Here is a 22693-nt window from a genome sequence, read left to right as displayed (position 1 = left end):
TGGGCGCGCGCCGGGTGACGTCACTGCGGGTCCCATCGCTCCGGCGGGGCGTTCCACGTGGGACGCTGAATGTTTGTCCAGGACCATCTAGGCCCATACCACCCTGGATTGGCCCTTAAAGTGACCGGAAAGGGGAGGGGACTGAGGTCCCTTGCTGGGAAGCAATTTTTTTTTTTTTTTATTTAAAACCCGCCTGAAGACACCAAAAGGTAATTCTATTCCCACCATATTCCCACTATGGAAGGTGACAGGTCCAGTACCTCTGCATCTGCAGAGGCCAGCATGCCCTCGGCTACAGTGAGTAGTTACCTGGGTGGTCACTATGGGGTTATCTCTGCCTCCTTTTTTAGATGACACTAGATCTCCCCTCCTTCTATTCACATGGGTTCCCTTCTCTTCCCCTTTCTTAGGAAGACAAGGCCCCCGCTTCTAAGAAGGATAAAGACCAGGCATCTGTACAAAAAAAGCTGTCCTCATCCTATAAGAAGTTGAGTCAGCCCTGTACGGATAAAATAATTAGAGAAGAAAACCCCTCTCTGATCGAGGAGCTCAGATCACTCGTTAAACAGGAGGTCCAGGTTGTTAGACAGGAGGTCCAAGCTTCCTTTGCTGCCCTACCTGTCTATTCCTCATCCAGGCCCCCCCCTAAGAAGAGACAAATTCAAGAATTAGATTCAGATGTGGTCTCTATGGACGCTAGTAGCTCAGCCTCTGATGATTTTGAGGAATTGGCATCCGTAGGGCCTGCCAAAAAAAGTAGATACCGGTAGATATTATTTTTCCTCGAACAACTTAGAGGAACTACTGGACACAGCTAGAGGCACTATGGGGCTGGAGGAAGTGGAGGTTCCCTGTTCTGTTCAGGACGAGATGTTTAGGGGCCTTAAAACAAAAAAGCAGACTGGTTTTCCAGTCCATGAGGTAATTAGAGATCTCATCCGACAGAAATGGGAATCCCCGGAAAATCGTCTCCCCACCCCTTCGGAATTAAAACATAGGTTTCCGTTAGAGGGTGAAGGATTTGAGTGGGATGTCCCTAAGGTGAACATCCAGGTGGCTAGGGTAGTGAGGAAAACCTCACTTCCCTTTGAGGACTCGTCCCAATTAAAGGATCTTTTGGACCGCAAAATGGAAAGTGTCCTTAAAAAATCATGGGAAACCTCCTCTGCCTCTCTCAAAGTGGATATTTCCTCGACTTGTGTGGCCAGATCCCTCTTCAAATGGCTGACCCAACTGGAGAAACATCTGTCTCAGGGCACGTCCAGGGCAGACCTGCTTGACTCCATACCTCTCCTTCAAAAAGCCACAGGTTTCTTAGCGGACGCCATTTTTTTTTCCAACAAAATTTTTTCCACCACATAAATAAAAAAAGAACCCATACATGTTTGGTATCTGCAAACTCTTAATGACCTGTAGAATCATACTGGCAGGTCAGTTTCACCATTTAGTAAACATGGTAACAAAAGAAAAAAAAAAAACAATTGTGGAATTGCCCTTTTTGTAATGTTCAAACTTTGAATGCTTATTCCTTTAATTCATGTAGTCACACCACACAACAACAGTTAATAAATTACATTTCCCTCATGTCTGCTTTACATCAGCACCGTTTGTAGAATGTTTTTATTTTGTTAGAATTTAAGAAAGTTTAAAAATGTAGCTGCAATTTTACAGTTTTTCAACAAACTTTACCAAAGTTATTTTTGTAGGGACCTATTCAGTTTTGAAGTGACATTGAGGGTCCTATATATTGGAAAACCCCAATGAAAAACTTGTTCAAAACTGCATTAAGGTGGTAGTTCATTAACTTTACAGGAATTAATGCAAAGTGGCATGACAGGAATGAAAAATTTTATTTTCACCATCTAAATGTTGCTAACATCTAAACAGGTCGCTAGGGTCTGCCGGCTATAACGTTTTTACTTGGCCGTGAATTTCTATGGCATCCGTTAGGACCACACAATCATGATCTCCTTATGCGGATGGGGTTAAAGAGGAAGCCCCCAAACTCTGTTAACCATTTAGATGCCGTAGTCAGCATTGACAGCAGCATCTAAGGGGTTAAACGGCCATGGCTGATGCCAACACTGATTGTGACTGATGCAGCAGGGTGTCGGCTATAGTATACAGCTGCCGCATTTTCATCTGTCGGGGGCGCTATTCACTTATATCTCATGTTAGTAAAACGACGTATTTGTGGCCACTAAAGGAGGTAAGGGGGGCACTGGGAGGAATACCAAAAGGTAGCATAAATTTTAGCTCCATAAGGTAGCATTATATATTTTCGTCATATACCGCGATGTTGTCTAGGGTGGAGTTTACTTTTTGTTATTGGGAGTTGATATCATTGCCCACAGAAGGCAGATATGTCATGCTTTTCAGTTTTCTGAAGAAATTGTGTTTAAAGGGAATCTGTCATTAGGGTCAACCCTTCTAAGCCGTCTATTTGGGAATGTTGCTCATAGGAAGCTGAATAAAATGATAAATTGATTTCTGCAATCCAATGTCTTATTCCAGAGAAATCCATGTTTTTCATGTATGTAAATGAGATGTTCAGCGCTATGGGCCGGACACTGATCTGCATGAGAATCTGCCTCCATAGCTTCTTATACATGAAAGGGAGAGTCACCAGTGTAAGACATGTAATAGTTACCATTGTGATGGCCGCTTTCTGCTCTCACATCTGCCGCTTCCTCTCAGCTTCTGCTTTTATCTCACAGGCAGACAGGCCTGCAATACAGCAGAGCTGTGAGAGCTGCAGCTGCTAGCGTGTTTGTTATAAGATACAAAGTTCAGTTCTGCTGTTCTGTGTTAGTTACTTGTCTCACACTGGTAACCCCCCCCCCCCCCTTTTTTTTTTTTTTTTTAAACTAAGCTCTGGAGGCAGATTCTCATGCAGAATGTCATGCAGATACAGTGCCTACAAGTAGTATTCAACCCCCTGCAGATTTAGCTGGTTGACACATGCGGAATTAACTTGGCATTGTGACATTTGTACTGTAGATCAGCCTGGAAGTGGGAAATGCACTGCAGCAATTTTTTTTTTTTTTTTTTTTTTAAAAACGTTAAAAGTTAATTCAGAGTGTCCTTTATTATTCAACCCCTCAAACCACAAGAATTCTGTTTGGTCCCCCTAAAGTATTAAGAAGTAGTTCAGGCACCAAGAATAATGAGCTTCACATGTGTGGATTAAAGATCTCTTTTGCCAGCCTTTTCTGACTATTTAAGACCCTCCCCAAACTTGTGAACAGCACTCAGACATGGTCAACATGGGAAAGACAAAGGAGCATTCCAAGGCCATCAGAGACAAGATCGTGGAGGGTCACAAGGCTGGCAAGGGGTACAAAACCCTTTCCAAGGAGTTGGGCCTACCTGTCTCCACTGTTGGGAGCATCATCCGTAAGTGGAAGGCTTATGGAACTACTGTTAGCCTTCCACGGCCAGGACAGCCTTTGAAAGTGTCCTCCCGTGCCGAGGCCAGGCTTGTCCGAAGAGTCAAGGCTAACCCAAGGACAACAAGGAAGGAGCTCCGGGAAGATCTCATGGCAGTGGGGACATTGGTCTCAGTCAATACCATAAGTAACATACTCCACCGCAATGGTCTCCGTTCCAGACGAGCCCATAAGGTACCTTTACTTTCAAAGCGTCATGTCAAGGCTCGTCTACAGTTTGCTCATGATCACTTGGAGGACTCTGAGACAGACTGGTTCAAGGTTCTATGGTCTGATGAGATCAAGATCGAGATCTTTGGTGCCAACCACACACGTGACGTTTGGAGACTGGATGGCACTGCATACGACCCCAAGAATACCATCCCTACAGTCAAGCATGGTGGTGGCAGCATCATGCTGTGGGGCTGTTTCTCAGCCAAGGGGCCTGGCCATCTGGTCCGCATCCATGGGAAGATGGATAGCACGGCCTACCTGGAGATTTTGGCCAAGAACCTCCGCTCCTCCATCAAGGATCTTAAGATGGGTCGTAATTTCATCTTCCAACAAGACAACGACCCAAAGCACACAGCCAAGAAAACCAAGGCCTGGTTCAAGAGGGAAAAAGTCAAGGTGTTGGAGTGGCCTAGTCAGTCTCCTGACCTTAACCCAATTGAAAACTTGTGGAAGGAGCTCAAGAATAAAGTCCACATGAGACACCCAAAGAACCAAGATAACTTGGAGAAGATCTGCATGGAGGAGTGGGCCAAGATAACTCCACAGACCTGTGCCGGCCTGATCAGGTCTTATAAAAGACGATTATTAGCTGTAATTGCAAACAAGGGTTATTCCACAAAATATTAAACATAGGGGTTGTATAATAATTGACCCACACTTTTATGTTTAAAATTTAATAAAATTCAACTGAGCAACATAACTTTTTGGTTTGTAAGATTTATGCTTCTGTTCATAAAACCTACTCTCGTTTGCAGTTTGAAGGCTCTAACTTATTTGCATCTTATCAAACCAGCTAAATCTGCAGGGGGTTGAATACTACTTGTAGGCACTGTAAGTGTCCGGCCCATAGATCTGAACAGCTCATTTACATATAACAAAACATGGATTTCTGTGGAATAAGACATTGGATCGCAGCTATCAAGGTATTATTTTATTCAGCTTCCTATGACCTACATGCCCATAATAGACTGCTTAGGAGCGTTGATCCTATGGACAATATTAACTTTAAATAGAAATATCCTCTATAAATCCTGAATAAAGTGCTATATGCTCTGCAGCTTTATCAGAATTGTTCTGTTGTTTGCGGAATAGCACATAGTGATCCGGAGAATGGGTGTTATGAAATGTGAAGCTGAGCTGATTTCCATTTCCCCTTCTCTTCCTGCCTGGCAGCCTGTCCACAAGACAAACACCAGCTGAGGGCTGTATACCAGCAGGAGATAAAGTGCTGCACAAGCTCTGTTCTTACCTCTACCATATGGACCTCGCTTTACAGCAGGAGCTCATGGCTGGAGCACATTTCAGGTTTGTAGAGTTTAGATAGTCACACTTATATGCTGAACTTCTGTATTTGCAGCTAATAATGAGCAGAAAGATTAGTGGAGGTTTATAAAGACTAGTAAAAAGCGAAGGTGGAATAATCCCACCAATCGGGTTGTTTTATGTTCCAAAGGGGCTTGACAGATGGATTCTGTATTTTTGCTATTGTATCTCTACTTTTACACTGATTTTTATGGCTCTCTCATTGTGTATATAATGTTTGTGTGATGTGGGAACCATATGGAATAAAGTATGTGTGTGTGCGCGTTTGTGGATATATACACATGTATGTGTGTGTGTGTGTATATATAATATATGTGATGATTTATTATATATAAATATTATTATGAAGTGTGTGTGTATCTCTCTCTCTCTCTCTCTCTTATATTTATATATATATATATATATATCTCCTAGATGCCACCCGTGACATATGGTGAACAACCAGCCACAATTAATATATTGCCTGATTGATATTTTGATACCCTGTCAATATCAGATCCCCTTCCCCAAATTATTTCCCCTCAGTGGTCGGTTAGCTGTTTACAGAACCCCACTGTGGCCGGTTGTTCACCATATGTCATGGGTGACATCTAGGTTCTGGTGGCCGTTTATCTCCTTGAAGAAATAAAAGAATCGAGCATTGAAATCGAACAAGCTCAGTACTTATTTCTGACATCTGCTGATGAATAGTCAGGAGGCTCCTATACACTTAAATTGGGCTGTCAGTTCCATGAAAATCAGTGAATGACCTAATGATTAGGTCAGGTTTTCCTGTAAAATGTATTTTTTAAACATTATTGATGATGCTTTTTTTCTGAAGTGTGTTTTTTTTTTTTTTTTTTGTATTCCTATATAAAAAAAACAAAATATTGGAATTTTCAAACTGGCCACTAAGTCACATAAACTCATACTGCTAACTCTGACCTTATTGAATTATGTACAAGTAAGTATACATGCTTTGAACTGGGTAAAGTTCATTGGGAATGGAGGGGGAGGAGGTAAGCTGTAACATCACCTATTGTGAATTTTTAATCCTGTTATCTGTGTGTTGTGCTGTTAGCTGTTGTAATCCTGCCTGTGATGATAATGAGACTGCTGAAAAGTCACTTGTACAGGACAGGAGGTTTGAGTCTAATAAGTTTAGTGGCCAGTGTAAAAACTGTAAGATTGCTTCATGTTATTTCTTTTTTGGTATTATAAAAAAATAATTAAATCAGGTTTTGGATTTTTTTTTTAAACAGTTGGTCTTTTTCTGATGACACATTCCCTTTAAAATATGCTGGAAGCACAGTCTCGAAAATTGCCTAGAAGAGTACAGCTTTGTTCATATTGTTCACTAGATTACATTGTGAAATTTAATGGGTCTAAAAAGAAAGTTTTTATAACACATATTAAAAAATATGTTCACATAAAAAAAACAATTTTTTTCATCAACGTTTTTTGTTTTCTTAAAAAAAAAAACACTATTTTTCAAATGTATGCACCCCCTCTGTCCCCCAGTAAAATAATGAAAATTAATAATAAAAAAAAAAAAATACTCTTTAAAAAAAAAAAAACAAAAAAAAAAACAAGCTGACATATGGCTTTGTCAATTGTAGAAAACAAACTCTTAGCTCTTGTTATGCAGGTAAAAACTTTTTTTTTCCCATGAAATGTGCTGTTATTATGTAAAAGTAGTAAAACCTAAAAAAATAAACAAACTTGTTTAACTGCAAAAATCGTCTAAAATGCTGACTTCCAGAATGTATGCCACCCATTGAATGTGTAAAAATGTAAAAAAACAAACAAACCATAGGCTGAATTGCTGAAATGTTAACACTTTCTAATTAGACTGCGTGCACACGATGCGTTTTTCATACGTTTATGCTGCGGAATTTCCGCAGCGGAAACGCATCAAAAACGCATGGTAATCCGCACCCCATGGTCCCCAATGGCATTCCACAATTTCAATGCACATGCTGCGGATTTTTCCGCAGCGTTTCTGCAGCGCTCATAAATCCGCAGCATGTTCATTAGGCTATGTGCCCACGATGCAGAAATGAAGCAGAAAATTTCTGCATTTCTGTATCTCCCTGGCAGAAAAAACGCATGCAGATTGTGCATGCGTTTTTCCTGCAGAATACATGCGGAATACATGCAGATTGACAAGCGCTTTCCAGGCGATTAGCATCACTTGGAAAGTGCTTGACAACTAGGTCACACTATATAAATCCATGCAAACAGCATGGATTTATATAGTGTGACCGTAAAACAATGCTTAAAATAAAGCTATACTCACCCCCGATGCCCCGGCATATGCTGCAGCGCTCGTTCCTGTCTGGTTCGCGGCTGCCGGCATATCGCGACACACAGCGGTGAAGGGCCTGCGGTCACATGACTGTGACGTCACCGAAGGTCCTTCAGCGATGCCGGCATTCAGAGAGAAGACGCCGGACAGGTGAGTATAAACTTTATTTTTTATTTTATTCTTTTTTTTACAAGTACAATGGTACCCAGGTCTGGATGAGAGTCTCCTCTCCTCCAGAACTGGGTACCATCCGCACATAGAGACGCATAGAATCCGCTTGTACAAATGTACAGACGCGCATTCTATGCGTCTCAATGCAAGTCAATGGCGGCGCTTCCGCAAAATCTCTTACCTGATGTCACTTGCTTGTTCTTTACTTACAATGTACACTGACTGTGCGCTCTGTTGCCAATTCATCATCTGACCAGAGCCGGTGAGAGAGCGCATTGTCACTGTGCACTGAGAAGAACAGAGCACAGTGACCGGAATCTACTGAGCATCCTTCAGAATTGATAACTGACATGCTCAGCAGAGCAAAGACTTGGCCAGAACCCTGAAATGGGAGTCACTGATGACACTTCGTTTCAGGTGGGGGCACTGTGCTAGGGACCGCAGCCTTTGCCCCCCCCCCCCGATAACTCATTTGAGTAACCCAGCATGCACTGGGGATTCTAAAACGAAGCATCATCAAAGAGGAAGGGAAAGAATACATACAGGAGTTAGAGTAGTGTGGGAAGGATGGGGAATTTTTAATTAAGATATAGTAGGAAAAAAAGATCAAATTATGACATTAAACAGATTTAGGAGTAAAATTACATTTAGTTTCGGACCACCCTTTTAATGAATCAGAGCCAATAAGTATAGGCTGTTATTATAGGCCATTGCTTTGTGCTTGCCCCCCAGGCCAAATTTTGCCAGCCAGCCCCTCAACACTAACTATCAAAGCGCTCCAAGCCAAACACCTTAGAAGGACAATGCTGCCATCCTGCAAGCCAAACGGCTAGTAACCGCTACCTACACTGACATTAAAGCAATGCTCTACTTCCACAGTGCAGCAGATTATAGTTTCCCAATATAATTAAATCTTTCAGGATTTTCTACACTTTGTCGTCCATTCCATGAGTCATAATTTGTTATATTCTTCTGTCGACTTTTTTTGGTTCTCTTGTAGGGAGAGTTATATATCTTTAATAGTAGCATATCGGAATACCTAACATTTTTGTTCCGTTCTTTAAGACTATGTGCCCACGATGCAGAAATGAAGCAGAAAATTTCTGCATCTCCCTGGCAGATTTGCAGGCCTCTCCTGTCTAGCCGCCAGGAGCCACAGACCTGAACGCTGGCCCAGAGTCCCACAAATCAATCCGATCATCTCTAGTTGTATCCTTTCTTTGTAGTAGACCTGGATACATTTAAAAATGTGGTGCAAAGCTTGTTGAAGGCTATGTGCACATGTTACATTTTTGATGTGTATTTTACAGCATGAACTTGGCACGGATAATATGTAGCGTTTTGCTGTCCTCGCAAAGTGAATGCACACGTCACTTATTTTCTCCTAGCAGATTTGCAGAAGATTCAAATCTGCAGTATGACAATTTTTGTAGCGGCTTTCACTTACAATGACATGGCCCCCGGCAACCTTATTCAGCTGCTTAGTGACCGGCCCGGGGGGCATATGCCCCTCTGCCTCCCGCCCCAGCCCGTCCCTGGGGTTGAGGGTGGCAACCTGTCTGAGCAGCCATTTACAATATTAACATTTTGGAATTCTTCCTCTTCAGTACCGGGTGGGCAAAGTAAATCCTTTTTTCTCCAATCCCCTCCATGACAGCACACCTGGACAGCACACCTGGAGGTAGCCTCCCCATCCTAATTAGGGACAGGAAAACAAGAGGTTAAATAGTTCCTCCCCGCTACCATCCCCAGTGTTTTCCTGTCCCTATGGGATGAAGAGGTTATCTGGGGTGCCTGCGGGCCAGCAAGCAGGGCCCTATTAAGTTTTCCTGGCCGGGCTGCAGGGAGCGATGGCCTCCGGTCTTCCTTCCTTCCTTGGCAGCTCCCGTTTCCTTCGGGAGCGGGACCCCCTCACTCGCCTGCGCCTATGGGTAAAGCTGAGTGGGGTTTGGGGGCTGGGGGCCTCCTGTAGCTCCCCAACCGGTGTCTCCTCCGTCCTCCATGGCTGCGTTCCGGTGCGCATGCAGGATGCGCCGGAAGTCAGGTTTTCGGCCTGCGGGACGTCACTTCCGGTGCGTTCCACCGTGGAACGCATGGGGCCGCAGCTGGAAATTCAAACTGGAAAGCCGCAATTTGCCCAGGAATAGAGGATCTTTCACCGGATAGGTGGAAATTTGGTGCTGGATCTCGGTCTCCTCTATAAAAGACCCATATAAGAAGACACCCAGTAAGGTACGACAGAATATTCTGCTACTATGGAGGGTGTTGTTGCAAAGCCTGCGTCTGCAGAGCCCAACGCTAACCCAGCCCCAGTAAGTACTAGGTCCAAGGTTATTCCCCACTCTTTTGAGCAGGATCCTAAATATATTTTAAATCTCACCTTTTTTAATTTTAGGGAGACAAGGATCCTTCACCGAGAGTGGGAGAAATTACTACAGTTCGCAAATGTGCCATCTGTAGGAAAAAGCTTGCTTCAGGGCATAAGAAAGCCCTATGCCAGAAATGCATTGTGAAGTAAGAGCAGCCTTCCCTTATGGAAGAAGTCAGGGGAATGGTTCGGCAGGAAATTCAATCCTCCCTAGCCTCCTTCTAACAGTCATTCCCGCAAGCCAGAGCTGAGGGTCCATCTCCACCGAAAAGGAGAAAGTATATGGTTAGGGATACCTCTGATTCAGAAGAATTGGGATCTATGGAGGAACCTGAGGAAGGGGTCCTGAGTGAAGATAATGAGGAAGATAGGAAAGATTACTTTTCTGTCGAGAATATGGAAGAATTGTTGTCACAAGTGAGAGACACTATGCAGGTAGAAGAGGAGAATAAAACCCGTACAGTTCAGGACGAAATGTTTGGGGGTCTGAAATCCAAGAAGAAGTTAGTGTTCACGGTGCATGACAACATTCAGAATCTAATCTTGGATGAATGGGAGTCACCCGAAAAAAGGCTTAGTGTTGCAGGAGAAATGAAGGATAGAATCCCTTTGGATGAAAATGCGGCTAAACTATGGTCGGAAGTTCCGAAGGTTGATGTGCAAGTGGCAAGGATAGCGAAGAAAACAACCCTTCCCTTTGAAGACTCGTCCCAGCTCAAGGATCCTATGGATAGGAAGATGGACAGTCTGCTAAGGAAGACGTGGGAAACATCGGCGGCTTCACTGAAGACGAATATCGCTTCAACTTGTGTAGCTCGTTCCATGTTTCTCTGGCTCCAACAACTAGAGGAACATCTCTGGAAAGGTACTCCTCTGGAGGACCTCCTGGCATCTCTTCCTTTGCTGCAAAAGGCCACTGGATTCCTAGCTGATGCCTCGGCGAAGTCTGCCAAGATTGCGGCAAGATCGGCGGCCTTATCTAATTCTACAAGAAGAGCTCTATGGTTGAAGATGTGGAGTGGGGACAAGGCATCAAAATCTAAGCTTTGTTCCATTCCGTTCAAAGGAGAGTATATGTTTGGAGCAGTCCTGGACGAGTTGTAGGAGAAAGCATCCGACAAGAAAAAGTCTCTGCTAGAGCCGAAGAATCCAAGAATCTTCAGAAAGAGATCATTTCTTCCCCCTCAACAACAACAGCAGCAAGCTTTTCAGTACAGAGGCAAGGGTAAAACCGGTCACAGGAGTTACCCAAAATTCCCCATTTCCCAGAGGAAGGAATATCTTTCAAGGTTCTAGGCAAGACAGACAATGACGCCAAGAAGGTAGGAGGCAGAATTGCAAGCTTCCTTCCTCGATGGCAGCTAATATCTTCAGACAGGAAGATCCTGGACATGGTGACGGTAGGAACCGAAATAGACTTTGCTATCTACCCTCCAAGAAGGATAGAAGTAACGTCTTTACCATCGACAAGATTACAAAAGTTTCTAATGACAGGTCTTCAGAATCTTCAAAACTCGGGAGTTATTTCACAAGTGCCTCGCATGGAACAAGGAGAAGGTCCTTATTCTCAGGTGTTTCTGTTTAATAAGGTTTCCGGTTCTTACAGGATAATCCTCAATCTAAAACATCTCAACCAATATGTGAAATACAGAAGATTCAAGATGGAGTCGATAAGGTCTACGATTCCCTTGATTGGGAAAAGATTTGTCATGGCAAGAGTAGACCTGCAAGAGGCATACTACCATGTGCCAGTTCATCCAGTCTACAGAAAATTTCTCAGATTTGCCGTAAGTCAGAACCGAGAAGTACTTCATTTTCAATTCAATGTACTCCCTTTCAGAATTTCGTCAGCACCCCGTCTGTTTACAAATATCATGGCAGAGGTGGTAGCTTGTCTAAGAAAACGGAATATCAGCATCGTCCCCTATTAGATGATTTTTTTTTTTTGGTGATGGCTCCCTCCGTTTCAAATTTGGAAAGAGACCTTTAGATAACCCTCCAGATCCTGGAATCTTTAGGATGGTTGATAAACTACAAGAAGTCAGATCTGATATCCCTCCACCAGGAAGGCCTTCTTGGGAATTCTCTTGGATTCCCAGCAGCAAGCCTCCTTTCTGCCAAAAGAGAAGCAGATTCAGTTAAGGTTGAAAGTTTATGCACTGAAGAACCGGAGCAGAGTGTCAATAAGATTCGCCATGTCCGTCCTCGGGTCCATGACCTCATCTATTCAAGTGGTACCCTGGGCTCAAGTGCATTCAATGGTCCTTCAAAACTACATCCTTTCCTGTTTGGACAGATCTCCAAGTTCACTCTCCAGCAGGATTCATCTGCCAGAGAAAGTGAAAGCATCTTTAAAGTGGTGGCTCTGTCCAGAAAATCTGGAGAAAGGTTCAGCATGGATTCAACTTCCCTTGTTATCAGTCAAGACAGACACAAGCAAAAGGGGATGGGGAGCAGTACTCTCCCATGTGGCCTTCCAAGGGGTCTGGTCGCAAGAAATAGCAGAGCAGTCCTCGAACCTAAGAGAACTGAAAGCGGTGGAGGAAACCCTATGGGCAGCCAATTCTCTGCTTCAGGCGTCACATGTCAGAGTCTACTCAGACAATATGACAACTGTAGCCCACTTGAGACATCAGGGAAGTACAAGAAACAGGAGATTGCGGATGATCTCAGAAAGGATCTTCAACTGGGTGGAGCATCATCTACTATCCTTGTCGGCTCTGCACCTGAGGGACTCCGACAACTATCAGGCAGATCTGTTGAGCAGAAAAGACATTCATCCAGGGGAGTGAAGTCTGAACTCGAAGATATTTCAGATGATTGTTCAAAAGTGGGGGTACCCAGATGTGGACCTGTTTGCGAACCAGAGAAACGCAAAAGTAAGAGCTTTCTTCTCCTTGAACCCCGAGGATTCAGCAACAGGGATAGAAGCATTCGCTCACCCTTGGGAAGTTGGGCTCGCTTATGCTTTTCCCCCGATTCCGTTAATACCAAGGACCTTACAAAAAATCCGTTCAGAAGGGGTCAAGACCATCCTAATAGCTCCAATGTGCCCCAAAAGAGCATGGTTCTGAACGTTGAACAGTCTAAAAATGGAGAATCCATTGATGCTTCCTCAAATCCACGATCTGCTGCATCAGGGCCCGATCCTCCATCCGGCCCCTCAGAATTTGTCTCTAGTGGCTTGGCTTCTGAGACCAGCCTCTTAAAAGCCAGAGGCTACTCAGTACAGGTGATCCATACACTGCATAAAAGCAGAAAACAGGTCCATCTATGGAAAAATCTGGAAAGCTTTCTAGCAGTGGTATGGGCCTCGTCCATTAGATCCCTTTCGGTCAGACATGGCCAGAATCTTGGATTTCCTACAGAACTGTCTGTCTAAAGGATTAAGAACAAGCACACTGAAGGTCCAAGTCTCTGATTTAAGCTCCTATTTTGATACTGATTTGGCCCAGAACAGATGGATTAAGAGGTTCATGATAGCTGCTTCTCGGATAAATCCAACAAGGGCTAAAATAGTTCCACCTTGGAATCTCAACATAGTTCACAGAGGCCTAATTATGCATCCTTTCGAGCCAATAGCTGAAGCGCACATAGACAAATTGTCTTGGAAAGCAGCATTGCTTCTAGCTCTGACTACAGCCAGGAGAGTGGGTGAAATCCAAGCCTTGTCTATCAGAAAGCCTTATTGTTGCATTTTGGAGGACCGGATCATCCTCCAATTGAAACCTTCTTTTTTTGCTCAAGGTGTCGTCTGATTTTCATATGTCTCAGCCCATAATTCTTTTGTCATTCTGTCAAAATCCATCAAATTGCAAGGAAGAAGAATCCCACACGTTGGACGTAAGAAGGACTATAATCCGCTACTTGAGTGAGACTGAAACTTGCAGGAAGGATCAGAGCCTATTTGTTCAATATGGAGACCCCAATAAAGGGAATAAAGTTGCAAAAAAACACGCTGGCAAATTGGATTAAGAAAGCAATTTGTGAAACCTACATAGTTCAAGATTTGCCTCCTTCGGAATCCTTGAAAGCTCATTCTACTACAACTATGTCGGTCTCCTGGGCTGAAAAGGCTAGTGTATCCATCGAGCAGATTTGCAGGGCAGTCACATGGTAGTCTGACCATACCTTTGCTAAACATTATAGGCTAGATGTAATATCAAATAGAGACTTAGCATTTGGAACGAAAGTCCTTCAGGCTGTGGTCTTCCCTAAGATTCATTCTTTGGTATTACTCCAGGTGTGCTCTCGTGGAGGGGATTGGAGAAAATAGAATTAGACTTACCGGTAATTCGGTTTCTAAGACCCTCCACGACAGCATGAGTAATTCCCGCCCTTTCCTTATTGATGGAAAAATCCTTAGTGTTAATAAAATATTTAGAGCATTGATACTGTGTGGTCTTTTGAAAACACTGGGGATGGTAGTGGGGAGGGGCTATTTAACCTCTTGTTTTCCTGTCCCTAATTAGGATGGGGAGGCTACCTCCAGGTGTGTTGTCGTGGAAGGTCTTAGAAACCGAATTACCGGTAAGTCTAATTCTATTTTTTTCACCTGGAACATCAGCTTGATGGTAGTCTTCTGTCTGTAGTGTCAGGAGCATGGGTGGCTGCTGCTGCTTAGGGAATGGTGTAATGGATGACTCTGCCACATATGTTGGTGTTGTCTTAGGTTTGTTTGTTTTTTCTCTTTTCCATGATACATTGTGACTTCCTGCACAGGGCACAATAACTGCTGATTCAGTGGGTAACAGATGGGAATGGGAAGGACATTTTGTGCCTGTCCATGGTACTGATTATTTCGGAGACATATTAACCCCTTCCAATAGATTTGACAGTTGGACTTGTTGCATTTATATATCATTATTTACAAAGATTAATAAAGTGAAAAGTAAAGTTAGATACTCTAGTATTTTTGAGGGCAAAGTGAAATTTGGCTAGTGTTTTTAAAAGGTCAAATGTGGTGACAGATTTTCATCTAAGCTATTAATATGGGCATACAGGTTATAGACTGCTGAAAAAAAGTTCTACCTGTATGTCTCATATCAGATGCCTTGTTGTTGATAAATCCTCTTTTATCTCATATTGTAAATGACCTCTTCCAGGGTATGGGGAGGACACTGCCCGGAAAATAACTCTGCCTCCAGGGCTTATTTTTAATAAAAGGGGGAGTTACCAATGTGAGACAAGTAACTAACACAGGACAGGCGAAATTAACCTTTTTCTTCTTGCAAACACATTTGCCTCTCTCAGCTCTGCTGTATTGTAACAATGTTACAACCCTGTCTGCCTGTGAGCTGGAAGGTGAAGCAGAGAGGAACCTACAGATGTGTCAGGTATAATCACACACAGCTCTGCAGTGAGATCAGGAGAGCAGAGAGCGGCCATCACACTGGTAACTCCCCTACATGTAAAATAACTGCCTCCAGAGGTTATCTTCCAGACAACATCCTCCCCATAGCCAGGAAAAGGTAATGTCTATAAAGTGTTAAAAAATGATTTATTAACAAGGCATTTGATGAGAGACATACAGGCATCACTCTCCTCAGCAGTCTATAACCTGTAAGCCCATATTAATAGTTTAGATAGGTCAAATGTGGTGACACATTCCGTTTAAAAGAGAACCATTTAAAGCGAACCTGTCACCAGGTTTTTACCATATGAGGTAAGACCACCACCTTTCAGCCCTGACATAAAGCATTCTATAATACTGTGTATAAACCCCCAACCCTGCCTGCAAGACAAGAAAAAGACGTTTTATTAAACTCACCTGCACGGCGGTCGAGTCCGAGGGATGTCCTTTGTCCAATTCCCGTGCCTCCCTTCTTCTTGCAATGCCGTCTGTTACGCTCGCACCCGGACTGACTGGCATGAGCGTGATTAGTGATCCCACTGTACCATGAACCGAGGAGTGCCTGGAGGGGTGTAACTAAGTATCAACCCGGTCCGACCAAGGTCGCACGGCTGCTCAGTTAACTCCGTGAACCAGGGAGGAACCGAGCAGAGGGACCAGGTGTTACTCCAGGTCAGACCCCGTTCACAGCTGTTGACCCACACCGGGGAATGCAGGAACAGGCAGGTTAAACTGGCATATTGACTGGTGGGTACTGGCAGGCACGGCTGGCATGCAGACTGGTGGATATTGACAGGCACGGCTGGCATGCAGACAGGTGGGCACTGGCAGGCACGGCGGGCATGCAGACAGGCGGGTACTGGCAAGTAGGAACGTAGGCAGGATAGGGACCAGTACAGACTGGGATACAGGAACAGAGCTGCAGGTGTGGTGGACAAGCAGAGCGGAGCAAAACCCGCAGATGCGGTGAACGAGCAGAGCAAAACCCGCAGCTGCGGTGAACAAGCAAAGCAGAGCAAAACCCGCAGCTGCGGTGAACAAGCAAAGCAGAGCAAAACCCGCAGCTGCGGTAGACTGGACAGGGCTCTGTTCACATGGAACAGACTTGGAACACAAGAAGATAGCTGGAACACAGGAGTTAGATACAGAGGCAGGGAAACAGAACGAGCAGAACAAGATACACACAAGATACTTGCAATGAAGTAGCGAGTGGACACAAAACTCACAAACAGAAGTACAGAGACAACGAGTTGGAGTTAGGTGCAGGTTCAGATACTGCAGGAAAAAGGGAAGATACAGATATAGAGACAAACAAGTAACGGACTAGGACGCTGTTCAGACAGGGCCTGAACCAGGAACAAGATACAGGAACAAGCCTGGGAACTCGGCCCCCAGGGTGGCAGAAACTGACTTGAAGTCACAGGTACAGGTAGCGGCCCTGGGTACTCAGCCCCCAGGGTGGCAGAACAGACTAGATACAGGACAGGACCTGGCAACTCAGTTGCAAAGACAAACTGAGTGAAGGTGTTGCTCAGTCACCTCCTACTGGGTGGAAGGGGTTTAAGTATCCTGTGACTCACAGCAATAGGCTAGGGACGCATTAGGACTGTGCACACCGTAGCTATAAGAAACAAGCAGAAAGCCGCGCTGACGCCCTAAGCAATCAGACAAGAGACATAGACACAGCAGGAATTGAAGCAAAGAGTGCAGCATGGACTGACAGGTAAGATTGCGGTCTTGCATGGTGGGAGGTGGTGCATCATGCAAGCACGCCGCCAGAAATGTTACACCGTCCTTCTTCTGTTCTTTGTGCCCCAATATGCCCCACCATAGCTCAGATGACGAACCTCTTTCAGATAAGGTCACGACAGTCAGTGGGGCAGGGGCAGCACAGCCGAGTTTAGTTCAGTTACATTACAAACCTTAGAATCGGCTCTCCACCTCTAGTAGCGCTGTCACCTCTGCTGTACGAGAAACCCAATGATGCCAAGACAGAGGAGTAGTCAACTGAAACCCTTAAAGAGGTCAGCCACTTTCTCTTGTAAGTGCAGCTTTCTTCTTAAACTAACAGAAAAGCTGACTTTAACCCCTTAACGACCTTGGGTCTTTCTGTTTTTACGTTTTCATTTTTTGCTCCCCTTCTTCCCAGAGCCAGAACTTTTTTAATTTTCGTTCAATATGGCCATGAGAGGGCTTATTTTTTGCGGGACGAGTTGTACTTTTGAATGACATCACTGGTTTTACCATATCGTGTGCTGGAAAACGGGAAAAAAAATTCCAAGTGCGGTGAAATTGCAAAAAAAAAATGCAATTCCACAGTTGTTTTTTGGATCCTTTTTTTTACCACGTTCACTGATTGCTAAAACTGACCTGCCATTAGTATTTAAGTGGTAAAAAAAATCCAAAGTTTGCTAAAAAAAAAAAAAAAAAAACGCCATTTTCCCAGACCCTGAGCGACTCCATTTTTCAGGATCTGGGACTGGGTGATACCATTTTGAGGTAGATCCGATGTTTTGATCGCCCGTTATTGCATTTTATTGCAATCTTGCAGCGACCAAAAAAAACGTAATTCTGGCGCTTAAAATTCTTTTCTCGTTACGCAGTTTACCGATCGGATTAAATTTTTTATATTGATAGATCAGGCGATTGTGAACGTGACGATACCAAATATATGTATGTGGGTTGTTTTTTTTTTTTTATTTTATTTTATTTTGAAAGGGGGGTGATTTAAACTTTTTTTATATTCTTTTTATTTTTTTAATATTTTTAAAAATATTTTTTTTTACCCTTACTGCATGTTTCAATAGTCTCCATAGGAGACTAGAAGCAGCAGTTGTCTGATTGCTTTTACTGCATACAGGCGATGAGCAGATCGCTTGTATGCAGCAGAAATGCTCACTTGCTATGAGCGCTAACCACTAGGTGGCGCTCATAGCAATTGAGACATGACAACCACAGGGCTCTGCTGCAGACCCTGGGTTGTCATGCCCACCCATTGGTGACCCGCGATCACGTGACGGGTCACCGATGGGCGGGGTCTAGGACGCTCTTCCCGGAAGCTTGAGTTAAATGCTGCTGTCAGAGATTGACAGTGGCATCTAACTAGTTAACAGCCGCGGGTGGATCGCGCGGAGCCCCTGCTGAACCGGCCTTTCCGACCTGGTACGTACTATTACTGACCAGGTCGGAAAGGGGTTAAATCAACCTGGAAATTTGAAGGCAGGCTAATTAAAAAGTGACACATTCCTCTGTCTAAGTATTGACCATCCTTATTACCCAGTGATGACAATAACGGTTAATGACATTTCCGTTGCCTTGGTAATAAGGTTAGGGAGTATGTAATGTTTCTCCTCATTACTTTTGAGTCTTGTTCCTGACCTGGGGCTGAAGACGTCTCATGTATGACACTGGGGATGTAATAAATCCTACTGTTGAAGTCACCTACCAAAAATGTGGATTCTCAAAGCAAAGGCTGCAGAGTCTAAAGACAGATTTAGACATGCCGATAATTGGATAACTGGTAATCGCAGGAACGCTTGTTCCCAACTATGACACAAGCCGTCATACGTCCATCGGACAAGCAATGCGCTTGTTCCCAAGATGTGATGATTAAGCTGGCTTAAAAATCATTGTTTTCAGCAACACATTGTCATATGTCAACAGAAGACGTGCTGCCGATTTAAATTGATAGCTTTGCACACAGAACAGTCACATTGTAAATCATTTTATGCCCATAAAATTGGGCTCTGCCTTTCTAAACATGCCAGTAAAGATCACCGATCAGCTTCCATGTAGCCAATTGGCTGTCATTTAATGGCCCCTCTTGGCATGTATAAATCCAGCCAAAGTCAATGGGATTCTTGGTTTTCACTTTTAACCATGCTATACAGTGTGGACTTGGCTGATGGAAAATCGGTAGGTCTTAATCCTTAGAAGTGTCATGGACTGGCAGTAATACGTTAGTCCTAAAAGGACCCAACAGTGGTCATCAGCTGCAGATTAGGATGCAGAAAGATGGTGAAGAAGATGGGGCATAGTTAAACAGGACCTGTCACCACTTTTGCACTATTTAACCTGTTAATATGGGCATACAGGTTATAGACTGCTGAAAAAGTCATCCCTGTATGCCTCATATCAGATGCTTGGTTGATAAATCATCTTTTATCACTTTATATAAATGATGCTCTTCCAGGCTCTGGGGAGGACACTGCCTGGAAGATAACTCTGCCTCCAGAGATTATTATACATGAAGGAGGAGTTAGCAGTGTGATGTGTAATGGCCGCTCTCTGCTCTCCTGATCTCACTGCAGAGCTGTGTGTGATTATACCTGACACATCTGCAGGTTCCTCTCAGGTTCCCGCTCACAGGCAGCCGGTGTTGTAATATTGTTACAATACAGCAGAACTCCGAGAGAGGCAAATAATGTGTTTGCAAGAAGACAAATTTAATCTGTCCTCTGTTAGTTACTTGTTTCACACTGATCACTCCCCCTTTTATATAAAATAATCTCTGGAGGCAGAGTCCTCTTCCAGACAGCATGCTCCCCAGAGCCTGAAAGAGCTCGTTTGCATATAAGAAAAACCTGGATTTCTCTGAAATAAATCTCTCATAAAAGATCTCAGAAATTTAAGGTATAATTTTATCCAACTTCCTATGACCTACATGCATATATTGACGGCTTAGGAGGCTTGATCCTACTGACAAGTTCTCTTTAAAGAGGACCTGTCACTTGTTCAAAAAAAATTAAGTTAATAAGTTAATTACCTTGTAAAAATCCCTGAGCCCCCCTGATTCTTGCCCTCTTTTATTTTGAGCTGTGTTGCTCCATTGCAGAGATAATCACATTTGTTGCTTTTGGAGAACAGTGTGTGAAATCTCAGCTTGTAGTGCATCTGGGCGTTTCTTCAGTTGCTTTTTTGGGGGCGTGCACTTAAACCCCTTCTCTGTTAGACACCTACCAATCACTGCTTGGCAATTAATCTAGCAGTCTCAGATGCTTGCAAGCTGTGAATAGCAGCGTATAGGGAAGAAGAGTGAAAGCTCACATCTCCACAGAAGACTCTGAAGAAACGACCTGCATAGCGTTTCTGCACTACAAAGCAGAGATTTCACATACTGTGCTCCAATGGCAACAAATGTAAATATCTCTTAAATGGAGCGACGCAGTACAAAACGAAAAAAGGCTGCAGAATCAGGGGAGTTAAGAGATAGTTACAATATGTTTATCTTATATTTTTTTCGAGCAAGTGGCAGGTCTTCTTTAAGAGTGTAGCCATGGGGATGGAGGAGGCGTGATAGCCAGGAATGAGGTTCAGGTCAGGATTAATGTTAAAGCCAAGATCAATAACACAAGCAAAAAGCCAAGAATTGTGCAAGGTGAGTAATGCTAAAGACCTACAATACACATTAGAGAAAAGCCTACTGACATCTGACGTGTATGGGGACCTCCCGACTCTATACCTTCAGAAGCTGTGGTGGGGAGAAAGATCGGCAGTGTAAACACCGTTTCTGCCCTCTCCCCACTGAAAGGCTATGTGTACAGAGGAGATAGGAGTGATACTAGTTGTCTGACAGCTGTCTCATGCTGGGCACCTTTATACACAAAGCGCACCTTTCCCTTAATAATGTGTACTAAATAAAGTACAGCTTCATTATTGTGATTTCCTTTTACCTGCACTGACAGGTGTCTAGTCTGCGGCTTGCAAAATAAAGGTCATATTGTAAACTTCATTCACATTTCAGTGTATAGGGTTCAGCAAGAAGGGGCAGCTCCATAAAGGATGACCACAAGACCTTTTTTTTTTTTTTCTTAATTAGGTTAGTGAAACTTTGTTTTTAAGAAATGTAAATATAATGTCCTACAAAGATTTAGCAAAACTAAAATATTGCTTTTTCCATTAAATAGTAGAATATAACATTCTGCCGCCTTGAAGAAATTGCAATTTTTGGGATTACTGTCCCCTCGGGACAAAGCTTGACATTCTCTGCGTTGTATTGAGTAGTGTAAATATGTTTTCTTCATTGAAACCAGCGATGAAGTAAAGGAAATCTAAGGCTAACTGCTAATAAACAATCCTCCAAGAAATGATGATGAGATCTCCCCTGCCCCAACCATAAACGCTCTGTTTATGCCAACCGTACGGGTGAGTAAAGGGGAGCATTCATCTGACAATTCAGACACCACTGATTTCTGGAAACTCTATGAAAGACCAGCTCAGACTGTCGATACCTCCAACAAAAACATTGTGTCTTTTGGCCAGCTTTAAAGTAAAAGTCTATATATAAAGAGAACCTGTCATGTTAAAAACATATTAAAATAAGCTTAATAGAACGGAATATATTTTTGAGGGAAATTATTCCGTATACCTAGTAATTTATTTAAAGTGAGTCTGTCAGTAGGATCAACCCTCCTAAGCCGTCTATATGGGCATGTAGATCTTAGGAAGCTGAATAAAATGAAACCTTGATATGTGATCCAATGTCTTATTCCAGAGAAATCCAGATTTATCTTAATATGTAAATGAGCTGATAAGATCTATGGGCCGGACTCTGATCTACCTGAGAATCTGCCTCCAGAGATTATTTTGTATGAAAAGGGCAGTTACCAGTGTGAGACATGTAGATCAGGAGAGCCGACGGTCAGTCATTACATGTCTCACACTGGTAATGCCTTCTGTCATTTATAATAAGCTCTGGAGGCAGATTCTCAGGGAGATCAGTTTTTATTCCACACAGGACCGGTGTCTTTCTCATGTGTAGTTGGTTTTTACGCTTGAGAATGTCATCAGTCCGGCGTGGAAACACGTTGGGGAATACAAACTGCTTCTTTATATTATTGAATCAAGCATCTTCATTTCGGTAGCAAAGCCCAAAACCGTGAATTGTCTTTTCCTTCAAGCATCCTGATGGAGTGCACCCCCAGCCACGGGGCAGCCGTGACCACGGAGCGTTCACAGGAGTTGTGCCTGCATGACGTGCTGAGGTGAGCAGATCACCTCTATTCATCATATCTTTTATGAAGGCATCACCGGTGGTCCGGTGCACTGTTAACCTGCAGTTTTTATCAGATCTACACTTTTGTGTCTTATTTTTTCACTCATTTTCACCATCATTATCTTATATGTTTTGTTTGTGTATCAGAGGCTTTTTTTCAGTGCTCCTGAGGCATGCTTTAGCTGGCAATATGTTATGTACAGTATATGATATTTGTCTGATTAGTAGGGGTCTAACCCACAGAGAATAGGGGGCGCTCCTTCCCGGTTCAAGGTGTAAAGGTCGCCATGCTTAAAGAGAGCCTGTCAGCACAATTTTGTATCCTAAAGTAAAGACCTGTTTCTTATAAAAATTAAATGTTGTGTGTGCAATTATGCAGTGTCGGACTGGGATGCCATGGGCCCACCAGTAACATTGACACTATGGCCCCCATTGTTCAGCCACATGCAGATATTACATTACCCTCATTCACAAATTTACCTAAGGTTCTGTATAATAATCTGGATAGATTGTGAAATGAATGAGATGCTGCCTC

The 22693-nt window shown here is 43.4% G+C and overlaps 1 protein-coding gene across 4 annotated transcripts in view; it reads left to right on the top strand.

Moving 5' to 3' along the window:
* Nucleotides 1-22693, top strand: part of FNDC3A (fibronectin type III domain containing 3A) — a 313016-nt gene that overhangs the window by 23262 nt on the left and 267061 nt on the right. Inside the window, exons 1-2 of one of the 4 annotated variants that reach the window (XM_073662740.1) lie at nucleotides 4836-4967; nucleotides 22064-22147. The exons of 1 other annotated variant lie outside the window; for it this stretch is intronic. The gene's annotated coding sequence lies outside the window, so the exon portion shown is untranslated. Of the gene's footprint in view, nucleotides 1-4835; nucleotides 4968-22063; nucleotides 22148-22693 lie in introns of those variants that run through there. 2 more of the 4 variants (XM_073662747.1, XM_073662726.1) reach the window with 2 other exon arrangements.

This window comes from Phyllobates terribilis, unplaced genomic scaffold (genome assembly GCF_046119375.1).
Source record: "Phyllobates terribilis strain yellow unplaced genomic scaffold, ASM4611937v1 Scaffold_2__4_contigs__length_985480577, whole genome shotgun sequence".
NCBI lineage: Eukaryota > Metazoa > Chordata > Amphibia > Anura > Dendrobatidae > Phyllobates > Phyllobates terribilis.
This window is presented reverse-complemented; position numbering and strand designations above follow the sequence as displayed.